Source organism: Python bivittatus, unplaced genomic scaffold (assembly GCF_059951505.1).
Source record: "Python bivittatus isolate LINGU-HERP-01145 unplaced genomic scaffold, Pbiv_v1 ctg000220_np1212, whole genome shotgun sequence".
Lineage (NCBI taxonomy): Eukaryota > Metazoa > Chordata > Lepidosauria > Squamata > Pythonidae > Python > Python bivittatus.
The window spans coordinates 6,045,072-6,060,619 of record NW_028277048.1 but is presented as its reverse complement, the minus strand read 5'-3'; the positions used below and the strand labels follow the sequence as shown (position 1 = coordinate 6,060,619).

At 43.1% G+C, this 15,548-nt stretch overlaps 1 long non-coding RNA gene across 1 annotated transcript; it reads left to right on the top strand.

The window, feature by feature from the left end:
* The first annotated feature begins 105 nt into the window (after positions 1 to 105).
* LOC148216249 (uncharacterized) lies at positions 106 to 8,932 on the top strand. The gene is made up of 3 exons (XR_015795633.1): positions 106 to 177; positions 3,639 to 3,818; positions 7,399 to 8,932. It is a non-coding gene; the product is annotated as an uncharacterized LOC148216249 (long non-coding RNA).
* The last annotated feature ends 6,616 nt before the right edge of the window (positions 8,933 to 15,548 follow it).

Sequence of the window (15,548 nt, the reverse complement as noted above, 5' to 3'; positions counted from 1 at the left end):
TTCCCCCTTCCCCCGCCCGCGGGTTATTCTCTAGCAAAGCGACGGAAGAATCTCGCGAGAAGTTGAGGGACGACGCTTTCGGAAGTTCATATTTAAATTGTAGGCAGTGATGTCATAGAAGGGGGACGTTCTGAACAATGGATGAAAGTCACTCCTGGTTTGCCGCTGTGGTTTTCTGTAATATTTTTGTAACTTCCTACTCTGGTCTACAGACTTTTCTGATGATTTCTCATCTACGTACTAACCAGGCTGTATCCTGCATAGCTTTTCAAGATTGACTAATTGCTATCCCACATCCAAAAGTTTTATTACGCTCACATTTTAAAAGTTTCCAGGCAGTGCTATAAGCATGTAGCCAAAAATCGTGTAACTTTTCACTATGAATTAATCAAATACTTGTCACTATTAATCACATACCATATCAAGAATCCATCAGGATTATGGTGGGTTATAAATAACACAATAATTTTAATAATTGTTTTTGTATATTTATTGTTTTATTTTAATGATTGTATGCCATCCAGAGTCATTTTGTACGAGGTGGGTGGCCATATAAATTTAATAAATAAATAAGTATGGAAGACTAAAAAAGAATGTTTCCAAGATCATTTGTTTGATTTTGGCATCACCTGACTCCAGAATGACTCTGAATTTCAGTTTCAAAAAGATGAAATTCAAATATCAGTTTAGAATCATAATTATTACCTGGATGCTGGTAAAGATACCAGTGGTTGCGCTGTCAGAAAGTTTCTTTTTGAAGGTCTAGTGATATGGAACCCAGTTATAGAAGCAATTAACTTTACCCATATGATTCTACCCAGTATTTAGAATATTCATTTCAAGCTTTTCACTCAGATCCTCCATTAAATCAGTCTTGTTTGCTGAATCCAGGGAGATGAGAACTTTTTTGCAGTGGCATCTTGATTAAGGATGTTCTCACCAGAAAGCTCTTCTCTTGCACTTGGACTAATTACCCAGAGCTGTTAGACTGGGGCAGTATAGAGATTGGTTTAATCAATAAAAACATTGTTAATATATCCAAAATATGTCAGTATACTGTATGTGTCTCCTACTGCGTGGCATGGGAGTAACAAAATGTTTCCTTGCAAGGTAATCTTTAGTTTGAAGATCATAATATGAACATGCCTGGCATAGAATGAGCTTTGGTTACACTTAGCATATTGGTAAACTGACTGATATTTCTATCCTTAATGTTAGCTGGCAATGCTACACATGGCACAGGTGTGACCAAGGATAGTAACCTAATCTGTTTTTCCTTCACTTAATAAAAGTGTTATGGAAAGCTGCAGTCTTAGCTATAATGAGCAGTGGAAGTCAATATCTTCATGACCTATGGAAGATTATGACTTGGAATGTATGAAGAGTAGATGATAAAGTGCATTCATTTCCTTAAAGAATTTAAATGGCCACCCATCTCACAAAAGTGACTCCGGGTGGCATACAAGGGTTAAAAACAATAGTTCAATGACAGCCATAATGCCTGAGGTCACAAACAAAACACAGCCAGGTCTTTAATGCTTTATGAAAGGTGAAAAAGATTGGAGCCATCCAGAACTCTGAAGGGATGATGTTCTATAGAACGGGCGCTGCCACAGAGAAGGCATGACTCCAGGGTCCAACGAGATGACATTGTTTAATGGAAGAGAGCATGCCCTCACTGCTAGTTCTAGTGGGGCCAGCAGAGATGATGTGGACCACAGAGATGGTCTTCAGGGAAATGTTCAGAAGCTGTTTGTGGCATATAGATTTTAGTAGCCTGGCTTGGTTGCTGTGGTGTTGGCTTGAGTCAACAGAAGGAGAAAAAAAAATAAGGCGGGGGAGGAGAAGCAGCTCAGGTATGGCTTTGGAGTGCAGCTGTGCTATCACAAGAGCTGAGGAGCTGCTGGCTAGGACTGTTGTGGGGCAGATATAAGTAGCATTCCCATTGGTCAAGTCTTGTATATAGGAGTTGGGGACTAAATCCCTGTGTGTGGGGGACCCACTACCTGAGTTGCTGAGGGACATGCTGCTGGTCGGACCTGTGAAGGAAAGAGAGAGGCAGATAGATAGAGAAGAGAAACAGATATGTTGCCACATTTCAGCAGGTATTGCAGAACATGTTGTTGGAGACACTGTTAGAAGTTTTGGCTGGGGAGAAACATCATAGTAAGTGTGTGGGAGAGTTTGTTTGTGTGGTCACAATTTCCCAGCCCTGGGAGGGAGAAGAAGGTGAGGAAGTGAACAAGAGGGTTCCCCAGCAGAAAACAAGCGAAACAACAGATAGAAGGACAAACGACACCTAAAACCCACCGTAGACGGGGAAGGAGGGAGACGGCTGGCTCCAGACAGACACGTGGAGTCTTTGGGGGAGCCCCAGATGGGAAGGACTGGGCAGAAGACCCAGAGGGAAGTGTATCATACAGCAACTACGCAGAGGGTTAGTTGATGAAATCCAAGAAGACAAAACATGCTGAGCACACTCTGAAGTAATCCAGCCAATTCTCTTCCTGTCTTTCTCTCTTAGTGAGAAATCAGAGGAGGAGGAAGGAAGAAAAAGTGTGTGTGATTGGTAGCTTAGCACCAGAGTTGGTGGTTGTTAGTGAATAGACCTGAGAAAGAGGCTCAGAGAAAGTGACATTTTTGTACAAAGAGGTTCCTACTAGCTATAAATAATTGTATATAGTAAAAGAATCATAAAAGCCTCCGCTGTCTCTGTCATTGTGTTGCAATTGCCCTCCTTAATGGTAAAAGCACATCCAGCTGCCAAAGAAACCAGAGTCACAAAACTAAAAGGGCAGAACCTTTCCTTGAGCCCTGGAAAGGAAGTAGTATTAGAAAGAGACTCAGGCTGGCCCCTCCCTGACTCACTGGGGTATAAAAGAGAGGGAAGAACACAATCAGACCTTCAAGATTCTCTTAATATTGCCTGTCTCAATGAAGCTTAGTTTTAGTCTTGAAGGGCATTGTTTTGATACACAATTTTATACTCTTTCATAATGTGTGGGCATGCATGTGATAGTGCACTCTATCTTATTTACAAAGGATTAACTTGCTTTGTAAAGAGCACAGCGTTTCTTTCCCCCACCTTATCTCTTTGTTGAATGCCTGATTGCCTTCTAAGAGAGCACAGCATTCCCCCCCCCCATTTCCTTAGAAGCAATTAGCCAGATGCCTGAAGCCATAAATTAGATCGGTACCAGGCAAAGAAGTTGCAATGAGAGAGGCCCTACATTCCAAAGAAGTTAGGTATTTCCTTGATAACCAGAAGAAAAAAAAGTTAAACTTAGATTCACCTCTTTAGGCCCACCTTTACTTTTCCCTGGGTCATCCCAAAATTCCCTTGTATGGATATGAGGGGATGTACTATCTGAAATATCTGAATATGCCTATAAAATCTTTGTTGCTTGCTTTGCAAGGTGTGGTTCTGGGCCACACTCCTTGAGCCATCCAGATGGTTTCCTTGGCCAATAAAACCTCTGTTAATTAAAAGCCTCATCTCAAGCCTTCTTATTTGGCTTTATTGAAACTTGGGAAATAAAAGGTGCCATACATTTTTGGTGAGCCAGCCAGGAGTCCCAAAGACAGGGATTCCTTGGGGAGGCTGTTTTTAGCCCCTCTCTAAATTGCCTTCACTACAGCGGATGGAGGAAATCGGCGGGGACCTTTAACAACGTCAAGTGTGCGCCTGGAAAGTTTTCCAGTGACCTTGTGCTGGGCACCGTCAACAGACTCCGCTCCAGCTGAACCTGAACGCTCAAAATTGAGGCTTTTTCTTTTATATCTGTTGTATAAAGTGGATTTGGGGAAAATGGAAAAGGGTGAGTATGCTTTTATTAGGTGGGGAGAGCTGCCTTGAGAGTGCGTGAGTGAGACGTAGGAAATTCCACTGGGGGCTTGCCTACGAAGTGAGTGCAGTATGTGTGCTTGTTGGAATATATTGTCCTAGAGGAGGATTCTAGGTTAGGAGGACTCACCGTTACATGGAGAAGGATTTCACATTAGGGAGGGTACACTGGCCAGACCCCGAGCTGATTATAGGAAAAATCGGCCCGAGAAATCCCGAGAAATCCCGAGCTGAACTCCTGCATCGAGGGAAAGACGGACAGGGAGGGAAAATAAAGAGCCCGAGAAATTCTCCAGTGGAGTCTGTAAAGAAAGAATCCCGAGTTGAAGGAAAAACCCGAGAAATCCTCTAGTTAACAGAAGGCTTAGAAAAAGGGGAAAAAAAGAAAAGAAAAGAAAAAAAAAAAAGGAAAAGGAAAAGGAAAACCCCCCCCCAAAAAAATAGAAAAAGAAAAGAAAAAGTGGCAAGATTTTGTATTCTTTTATTTTGCTATCAATCTTCTTATCATTAGAAGAAAAATGCCAAGTGCTTAAAGCAGCTACTGACACTTACACAGCTGCAAAAGAAAACTTGGATGCACAGGCTGGCCACCCACTGGGTTCCTGACTAGCCGCCCAGTTATGAGGCTAACCCCAACACCCCAGATAGAGCACTTGTTTTGGAAAGGGTTAGAACTGCTTTCCTTCAGAGGCTGCGATTGGGTGTGCTAAAGACAGTGAATTTTCATTGTGTCCATCAAATTGTTCAGGAATCTAAAGAATCCCCTATGGAATTCCTGACACGCCTTAAAGATGGCCACTGCTGCTTCACTGATCTTGACCCAGAAGCCCCTGCCAATGAAGTTATGATCAAAGCTGCTTTTGTTGGCCAAAGTGCTCCAGATATTAGGAAAAAGCTCCAGAAGTTACCTGCCCCATCAACCCAAAATTTTGAAACTCCTATCTAGATGGCTTTCACTGTTTATTCTCAGAGAGAGCTCGAGGAAAAAGAAAAAAGATGAAAAGAAAGGAGATAAGAGAATGCATATACAAGCATCTCTTCTTGCACTGGCCATTTGCCCACAAAGCAAAGGGAGGCAGGAATCCTCCCCCTCAGAGACTCATATAGAAAGATCAATGTGCAAAATGTGAGCAAATTGGCCAGTGGAGAAATGAATGTTTGTGGAATGCCAAGCCTGATGCCCGACCTTCAAGGGCCAACAGAGGCTGAAAAAGACCAAAAACCACAGAGAGGCAGACCTCAAAACTCCCAGCAGAGGTCTGGACTCCTTTTTCTTTTTAAGTGCTCAAGCCTCTGAATTTTACCCTGAGAACAGTTCATATTGAGGGGACTCCAGAGGACTTTTGTTTTCCCCCGATCCTCTGGCTGAGTTAAATGCCAACCCTATCATTTTCTCATTGATACGGGTGCAACTTATAATGTTTTAAATGACAAAAATATTCCTTGCCTGACCATTTCCTCTGCTCCTGTAATTGGTGCAACAGGAGTTATGGAAATGGCACCAATCAGCTAACTTTTTTCAGTTGTTGCTCCCAGGGACCTCAACTGGATCATTCTTTTTTGTTTATGCCACATTGTCCCATCAATCTCCTTGGTTGGGACCTTTTAGGAAAATTAAGAGCTACCATTTAATTCAATGATCAAGGCTTGAGTCTTCACATTCCCCCAGAACAGGCTTATTTTTGTTTTTATCCAAGCCAACTGAAGCCAGCCCACTTGATAACACCCAGATTGACCCACGGGTGTGGTATCAAGGGAAACCAGGGCTTGCTCCGTTTGTCAAGCCCCACATGGCTCAGTTGTTCCCTGAGGCACAACCCATCTCAATCAAGCAATGTCCTATCAGATGGGAAGCATGCCTGGGAATTAAAATATTAATTGACCACCTTGTCTAGTGACTAAGTATGGTATACAGTTATTGAAAAACAAGGATGCATATTAGGAGTCCTTACCCAGAAATTAAGACCTGAAAAGGATTCCTATTGCTTATCTATCCAAAAGTCATGGATGCTGTGGTAAAAGGCTGCCTTCGTTCAATTGCAGCTACCGCGCTTTTAATTCAAAAGATGTCTGCACCCCCCACTCTGTTCAAACATTGCTGGAACAAAAACTTCCTGCATGGGCTACTTCAGCCCGATTGACTAAATATGCCAGCTTAATTTTGGAAAATGATTCAGTTAAACTGTTTCGCTGTGAACAGCTCAACCCAGCCACCCTCCTGCCTCGACCATTAGAGGAGGCTAGCCCATCAGAAGGCCCCCATGACTGCCATCAGGTTTTAGAGACTATTGTTGGAATTCGCCCTGACCTCCAAGTTGAACCTTTTAACTTGGCAGAATGTCAGTTTTGGACTGATGGTTCTTCTTTTGCTGAAAATGGGGTCCGCCAGACAGGTTTGGCTGTGGTCACCACTGATGGACCTATTTTACTACGTAAGCTTCCCTCTCACTGGTCAGCCCAAGCAGCTGAACTGTTAGCCCTCATAGAAGCTTGCTATCTTGCCAACATTTTTACTGACAGCCGCTCACACACGTGCTGCTTTTTGGAAGGCCCGAGGATATGTGGAATGGAAAAGCCCTGAAAATGAAATCTCTTTTTGATCTACCCAATTAGCAATAGTTTATTGCAGAGGCCACCAGACTGATCGAGGTGAAATCTCCCAAGACAATCGTGCTGCTGATTACTGGGCAAAACAAGCTGCTTGGAGGGGTGATGTCATGCCTGCAGAAACTCACCAGCTTTTGCCCCTCATTCCTGTAGAGCCTGATCGCCCATTTCCCCTCTCTATGATTAGAGAGATCATCTTGATCCACAAGGAAAGTGGAAGGATGGGTGGTGGATTGTTAACAATCGTGTTCAACTACCTCTTCAAATCCTGTGAAAGTGGCTTTCTCAAAGATACAGCAACAAGAAGCTGAGGCACCTTTGCCAATCAGCTGTAGCTCAATGCACTGTTTGCCACAAAAATAACCCAAAGAGTGATAAACCTACCCCTCCAGGCCACCTCCGTACTGCTCAATACCCAGGAGAAGCCTGGCAAGTGGACTTTACTGAACTTCCCAAAAAGGGACCCAAAAATCATCTTTTAATCTTTGTGGATTTGTTCTCCGGATGGCCTGAAGCCTTCCCTGCTTCATTTCAGCTTGCAGGGGGAAATGGTTAGGGCCTAGTGGAGCACATCATTCCAAGATTTTTGGTCCCTAAAAGGTTAAATCAGATAACAGCCGGCACTTCACCTTTGAAGTCATTCAGCAAGTCAGTAAATTCCTGGACATTCCTTGGTATTCACATTCTAATTACAAGCCTCAGGTTTCAGCCAGGGCTGAAGACATGAAAGGGGGCTGAAGATCGTACTTTAAAAGCTCAGCTTGCAAAGCAACTCAGTTGCCGTGGCCCAAAAATACTGCCCCTTGCTTTAACACATATCAGGGTTATGCCCAGAGGGCCACTATTGCTGTCCCCCTTCGAAATGCTTTAGGGGAGACCGTTGTACGCCATGAAGCACAAACTGCATGGACAGGTGAAGTTAGCGCACATTCCATATTTCCCTGCAGGTCCGAGATGCCTTGCTAGTCGCTCCTGACGTACCACCCATCGCCCAGCCAGGCCAGTGGGTCAGAGTGAAGGAGCTGTTCCCATCCTGCACTGATCTGAAGTGGTCCGAGCCGAAGCAAGTCCTACTGAGCATGCCAACTGCTGTAAAAATCGAGGGCATCAAAGCTTGGGTGCACGGATCCAGGATCGAGCAGGTGAAGGAATCCCCAGACATTTGGCAAGTTTCCTCGGTCGATAGACTCAAATTAAAATTGCAGCGCTCTCTAGCTTCTCCAACAGATCTTTTCAAAGACTGATTAGGTCCACCGGTAGCGACCTAATTCAAGAACAACCAGAAGATTTGGCATCATAGATTCTACCAGCCACACAACCCCTAGACGTGCTGGGTTTGTCACAAACTAAGTTGTGGAACTGATATTGTTTTTATTGTGTTGATTGTTTGTTCTGAAATACTTTTCCTTTGTTGTTGGTTTCCCCATGTCTTTTGGGGAAGAGAATTACTATTTACTGAAGGGAAAGAGAGCGAGTGAGCAAGCTGGTGCAGGGAACAGGATGTGTGATGAGCACTGGCTGTGGACTGCTAACTGCCATAGAGTGTGTATATGTGTGTGAAGAAAGGAAAGGAAAGGAAAGGAAAGGAAAGGAAAGGAAAGGAAAGGAAAGGAAAGGAAAGGAAAGGAAAGGAAAGGAAAGGAAAGGAAAGGAAAGGAAAGGAAAGGAAAGGTTGTTGTTTCCACGATTGATGGTTTAACTGTAATTGCAGCCCCCAGAAATGAAGCCCAAACATTTGCCAAACTTATGATCCTTCGCTTTCTTCCGAAAACGTATAAGTGGAATCACATACATAAGAAGCATCTTACGTTCAAAAGCAAAGGGAGGAAATGAAGGGCATTGTTTTGATACACAATTTTATACTCTCTCATAATGTGTGGGCATGCATGTGATAGTGCACTCTATCTTATTTACAAAGGATTAACTTGCTTTGTAAAGAGCACAGCGTTTCTTTCCCCCACCTTATCTCTTTGTTGAATGCCTGATTGCCTTCTAAGAGAGCACAGCATCCCCCCCCCCTTTCCTTAGAAGCAATTAGCCAGATGCCTGAAGCCATAAATTAGATCGGTACCAGGCAAAGAAGTTGCAACGAGAGAGGCCCTACATTCCAAAGAAGTTAGGTATTTCCTTGATAACCAGAAGAAAAAAAAGTTAAACTTAGATTCACCTCTTTAGGCCCACCTTTACTTTTCCCTGGGTCATCCCAAAATTCCCTTGTATGGATATGAGGGGATGTACTATCTGAAATATCTGAATATGCCTATAAAATCTTTGTTGCTTGCTTTGCAAGGTGTGGTTCTGGGCCACACTCCTTGAGCCATCCAGATGGTTTCCTTGGCCAATAAAACCTCTGTTAATTAAAAGCCTCATCTCAAGCCTTCTTATTTGGCTTTATTGAAACTTGGGAAATAAAAGGTGCCATACAGTCTTCTTGGGGAGTTTGTTTCCTGATCTGGACAACACTGAATGGCTGACACAATGGCAGACAGGCAGTCCCAAATATAGTCTGGCTCTATGCCATGTAAGGCTTTATAGTTGATGATGAGCAGCCTGACTAGTACCTGGAAGCCCACTGGGAGCCAGTGCAGCTCTCAAAGCAGTGGTGTTATATGGGCATAATGAGAAACGCCAAAAAATGCCAGCACCACTGCGTTCTGGACCAGCTGCAGTTTCTGAATGCTCTTCAAGGGCAGTCCCTTTAGAGAGTGTTACGTGACCCATGTGGAAGATGACTAAGGGGGAGTTACCGAGAACAAGTCTCCTGGTCCAGGAAAGGGCACAATTGGTGCACAAGAAGAATCTGTTCAAAGGTTCTCCTAGCCATGGCTGCCACCTGCTTTTCGAGCAGGAGTCGTGATTGTAGAAGCACCCCCAAACTGCACACAAACTCTAACTGGGGAAGTACCCCTCCTCCATGCAGAGTTAAAGATGGAAAATCTCCTGATCTCCAGAGCTATTTGGTCTTGCCAGGGTTGAGCTGAATCCTGTTTTCCCACATCCAAACCCTGAAAGTCTCCAGGCACTGGGGAAGGACCTGGATGGCATCACCTTGTTGGCCTAGGACAGAGATATACAACTGAGTATCATCGGCATACTGATGATACCATAACCTATGCTGATGGATGACCTCACCCAGTGGCTCCATGCAGATGCTAAATAAGAGTGGGAAGAGAGGAGAGCCCTGAGGTACCCCATAAAGCAGGCACCTCAGGCTCAATCTCTAACCCCATCACCAACAACTGAAAGCAGCCCTGGAGAAAGGACGAGAACCACCATAATACCATGCCTCCTACTCCCAATCCTCTAAGATGGCCCAGAAAGATACCATGATTGATGGTATTGAAGGCCACTGAGAGATCAAAGAGGGTGAGGATGGATGCATTACCCCCATCCTGAGTCCACAAAAGGTCATTGACCAGCGTGATCAATCCTAGAACTATGGCCAGGCCTGAATCCTGACTGGAAGGGGTCCAGATAATCTGATACTTCCACAGCCCTCTGTGGAACCACCTTCTCAACCATCTTCTGTAAAAGGAATGTTGGAGACTGGACAAAAATCCAGTGTCCACATCCATCCAGTGATTTTATCCAATGGAAGCCTAGAATAATCCTCACAACAGTTCTATCAGTAATCCCCTAGGTCCTCCTCATTCAGGAAGAATTGGATTAATCTAAAGAGGGCCACTGGTTGGCTCTCTGTAGATGCACTAACAGCAGGAAAATAACTCCATTTTGTTGCCCTTATTGCCATGAGGTAATCCTTAAAAAGGGCTTTTACTTGTGTTTGGTCAAGTTCATTCTTCATTTTCCTCCAGCAGCAGCCCAAAGCATCTCTTATGCCATTTCATCACTTGGAGCTTCTATGAAAATCAGAGGGCCCTCTGGGACCCAAATACACGGAGAGTCCTGATAGATGCCATCTCTCATTCCAAGTGGTGACCAAAGCCTTGGTTAAACCATGTACCAGAGCCTCAGAAACAACTCCAAGCTCTCTCTGAAAACCAGTAGGATTCATCAGGCTCCTGGGGAAGACTGGTCAAATAGATCCTACCTCTCCTCTCTAAAGCCAGCAAGGAGTTATCTCTCTCTGATAAGGGACTGAGGGTAACATCCCGTAAGTCCAGATCACATCACCACTGCCCCAAGATAAGAAACAGGTCCAATGTGTGGCCTCCGTTGTGAGTCAGAGCAGAAATAACTTGAGTCAGGTCTATGGTTACCATGTGCCACAAATTCCTGAGCTGCCTCCGAGTCTGCTCCTGAGGAGGGCAGGTTGAAGTCCCCCCAGCACCACAAGCCTAGGAAGCCCCAGTGCCAATCCAGCCACAGCATGGACTTTGCTGCTATTGTTGCTACTGCTGCCTGGGAAGAATGCGCCAAATCCGCTGCTGCTGCCACCACATTGTGAAAGACCTCCAACATCTGAACAGTGGACCCTTGGCTTCCGCCACACAGCTGATAAATGGCACCACTGCAAATCCCACTCACCTGAAGCCTCTGCTGCTGCTGCTTTAACTGCTCCAGCCAGAAACAATAACGTTAAGCCCGCAGATCCAGCTGGCTCTCAAATATTTCTGAGCCTTGCAAGGTAGTCCAGACAAGAAGCATACCCAGAAGTACTAGCTCTAACTTTATTATATGGTTACATTAACAGAATCTTGGAAGCTTGAAGGTACATTTCTCCCCCATCGCCTTTACAGCCCATGAAACAATGGAAGGTCCTTTCTGAGATGTTTGCCACGCCCACATTCCTTCTGCGGGTTCCGCTGGCTCTTATCCAACCATTCTCCTGGCTGTGCCTCTTCCCCCTTTCCCAAGGACATTCCTGCCTACCATTTACACTCAGACATCCAACTTCAAACTATTTCCAACATCCTAAATGCTCCACACCAACATCAATGAGCTCCGCTGACACACATCTAGTTTGGTTCCATTGCAAAACAAACAAAATTAAATAATATATAGAATGAAAAAAGAAAAAGATATGTTGTGTGCCTGTAAAATTAAGAGAAGGGAAAAGATGAAATAGATCTGAATGAAGGTGGGTTGATCTTGTGGCAGGGCCATCCATAAGGGAAATCAAGAAAATCAAAATGGCAGGTATGACTGGATAATCAAAACTTTATCACTTTCTACCAGAAACAGCTAAAATGTGTGCTCAGACATTTGAATAAGAGTCATTTAAATTGCTGTAGTTATGTATGAGAATAGAATTCACAACCTAGTGATTGTTGCACAGGAGTATGCTCCAGTGAACGGTAATAAGGAAAGAACCAGAAATGAGTTTTGGGAAAAATTATCCAACTTTTGGAATGCCTGTGATCCTAGGTGAAAAATTATGCTATTAAGTGACATGAATAGGTGGGTGGAGAGATGCTACTGAAAAAGTAGGATCCCATTTACAAACCCAAGAATGAAGAGGAATGGTAAATGTTTTGAAGCATCTGCTTAGAAAAAGGTCTCTTTTACATGGCTTAAGCATCAGTTTATTTATGCAGACACGTGGCAAAGGAATCATATAAATCTGAAACCACGACCGAGTTGATCACTTACAGTGAAAGACTGAGAAAACTAGTAAAAAAAAAATTCTTGGATGATGAGAAGTTCTGAATCTGAGGTCATTATCTGGTAATGTCAGGAGTGGATATTGGGAAAAAATAGATATTAAAAAAAATGAAAGTGATAGAAATGAGAATAAAGGAGAATGGCCGCAGAAAAAAGAAAGAAGAAGACCTGTATGAAAAAATATTAAGCACCACAGGAGAATGCTTAGTAGAATTATGAAGTGAAAGAAGCTATGGATTAGAAAAAAATGCATATAAGAGACTGATTAGTGCAAATAATTAGGACAAAAGGGAGATAAAAGTGATAAAATGATTTGGGATGAAACTGATGTAACAGAATGCTGAAAAGAATATTTTAGAAATTTATATAGGAAAGATATGTCGAATCCATATTTTGGATTTAAATGAATGCTAGAAATGTTTGCATCCAGCAAAGATGATGAAAAGGAAGTAATAATTGGAGAAATATTAAAATATGGATCGGTTTGCTTGTAGCATAGCTTTGTGACTTGCTTAACATATATTTGAAGACTATATCCATGCCTAAATGACTGGAAGAATATTGCTGATGTTCCCTTACTAAAAGGAAAAGAATAACAAGAATGAATGCTAAAACTACAGGATTAGTTAAGTGTGCTGTGAAAGTGGTTGGCAGAATTCTGACTGAAAAGATATGAGAAGGGTCAGAATAAAATTTGGAAATACAGTGCTGTTTTATGCCTTGCAGGAGATGTGCATATCAGATTTTTGATCTTGAGGAAGGCATTGAGGAATGTATGATGAGGGAAAGAAAGTGTATTACATGTTTGTTGATTTAGTTGAAGGTTAGTTGCTGATTGCAATAAGAGTTATTTATTTATTTGTTTGTTTATTTATTTATCAAATTTGTCACTGCCCATCTTGTTAAAAAATGACTCTGGGCAGTTTACAAAGAAGATAAAATCAATTGAAATACAATATAAAAACAGTCTTAAATAAATAATAAATAAATCCCAAGAATTGGTGAGTAGCTCAGGGAGTGTCATCAGGGCACCAGCCACCTCCAGGATTGATTAGTATTCTTATTGCCCCATGCAAGCTGGCAGAGCTAGGTCTTTAGTCCTTTCTGGAAAGCCAGGAGGGTAGGGGTCCACTGCACCTCTGAGGGGAGAATATTCCAAAGGGCAGAGGCAACGGCAGAGAAGGCTCTCCTCCTGGGTCCCACCAGCCAACATTCTCTTGCTGATGGGATCCACAACATGCCCTCTCTGCCTGACCAGGTGGGATGGGTTGATGTGATGGGGGTGAGATGGTTCCTTAGGTAACCTGGACCCATGCCATGTATGGTTTTAAAGGTAATAACCAACACTTTGATTTGGACCTGGAAGCAAACTGGCATCCAATGCGGCTCCTGCAGCAAAGGTGTTATATGTGCCATCCTTGGGGCACCCAAGATTGTCTGCAGGACTGCACTTTGAATCAGCTGTAGCTTCTGGATACTCTTCAAGGGTAGCCCCATGTAGAGCACATTGCAATAGTCTAACCAAGAGATGACCAAGGCATGAGTGACTGACCAGAGAGCTTCCTGATCCAATAGTAATGGTGGAAGTAATGCGTGCATAAGAATAAATGGAATGCCTGTTTCAACACTGAGCAGGAAGTAAGACAAAGATGTGTGATGTCCCCTTGATTATTTAATATATTTATGGAGAAATGTATACGGAATGTTTGTTGTACATACAAAAAATCCTTCTAGATCAGGCCATGGCCCTCTTAATCCAGCATTTTCTTTCTCAGAGTGGCCAACCAAATCCCTCTGGGTTGCTTACCAGCAGGAGGTATAAACATAGCTCTTTCTCTGTGCCTTACAATTATTTTATATACCTCAATCATATCCTCTCCCACACACACACATATTTTCCCAAGCTAAGGGGTCCAAAACATGGGGAAGTTGTTTGATTCTGCCCCTTAACTTTTTGATTCTCTTCTTCTATATTTATTGCAGCTGCATTATATCCTTTTGCTGGTGTGGCAACCTGAACTATATACAGTGCTCCAGCTACAGATGTAGTATAAATTTATGGCTGAGGATGTTCATATTGTGGTGGTTGGGGATGTGAATACAGATAATGCTGGACTGTTGGCTGAGAATCCAATTGCTTTGTGGCAAATATTGAACTGTATGATTTACCAAAGAATATAGCTCTGAAAATTAATCTATCAAAAAGGCAAAGTAGTTTGACAGACAATAGGGAGTGAATTATTGGAAGTTGTACATAAATGGTGACAAATTAAGAGCATGGAGATGAATTTGGGTACTTTGATAGAATGGTTACTAAAGACAGAAAAATGGATGAGGAAAATTTAAAGTATGCAGATGGGTAGAAAGGTAGTGTGAAGTATAGGTCTCTTGCAAGGAACAAATGTTTATTAAAAGAAATACAAATGGCTATTTATAAGAGCATGTTTTCTACCCATTTTGTTATATGGAAGTGACAGTATGTTAGGAGAAACATAAAAGTTAAGTTAAATGCAGGAGGAATGGAGGGCTTAAGAAGGTGTGTATGACAAATCAAGAAGAGATAGGGTGCTGAACTGGATTGATTACAAAAGTGAGTGACCAGTATGAATGGAGTTACGTTAACAATGGTTTGATCGTATTGAGAGAATGCACGAAGATTACATCACTAAACAAGAACAGTGAATGAATCAAGATAGAAGTGTGTTGGTACTTTATGCCAGTTGCATGATGCTCAATCCAGAGGGAAAAAGCAAAGGGTATAGTATGTGTGTGTGTTGGTGTGTGTGTTGGTAGGAATAAAATCAGTAGTCCTTGACCCTATAGCGGTCTCAACCATGAACTCAAAGGATGACCCAGCCTGCCATCGACGTCTATTTTGCAGGGGTGTTGACAAGCTGGGGGAGGAGTGAGGAACGAGGTAGGGAAAAGGAAAAAGACGCTTGCTCTGAGCTCCTAGGCTGCTTGGGATAAACACCTAATTAAGGTATAAATAAACAGATAAATACCCATACCTTTATTCAGATATAAATAAATAAAAAAATAAAAAATAGAGATATGTATGTATATATGTATTTATAAATAAATAAATAGATATCGAAAAATCTTAAGGACCTCTATAGTAAGGCGACTTTACCGAAACACCTATTAATACGTTCGCACGTCAAAAAACGGGGAGACGCGCTCGCCTGAGGCAACGGGACAAAGGAACCTCCAGCAGGTACCGCTTTCTAAGCGCCAAGGTGAGAAGAGCGAGGCGGGCAGGGCGCGCCTGCTGAATGCCGGCTCGCCACTCGCGGGGACAATCCCATGCTATGGGATGAATTGCAAACGCAAGAGCAAAATCGGTTTGTTTTTTTTTTTGAGGGGAGGGGGCGGCGTCCGAAAGAAGAGTGACTTTCCGAGGACCCAGAGGGGCTCAGCCGTGTTAATTCCCGGAAGATGCTCGCTCCTGCACCGCATCGCTCGATGGGGCGTCGCTGTGGCGAATTTTTTCGCCGGAGAGAGGAAGGAAGTCCGATCAGACTGAACATCC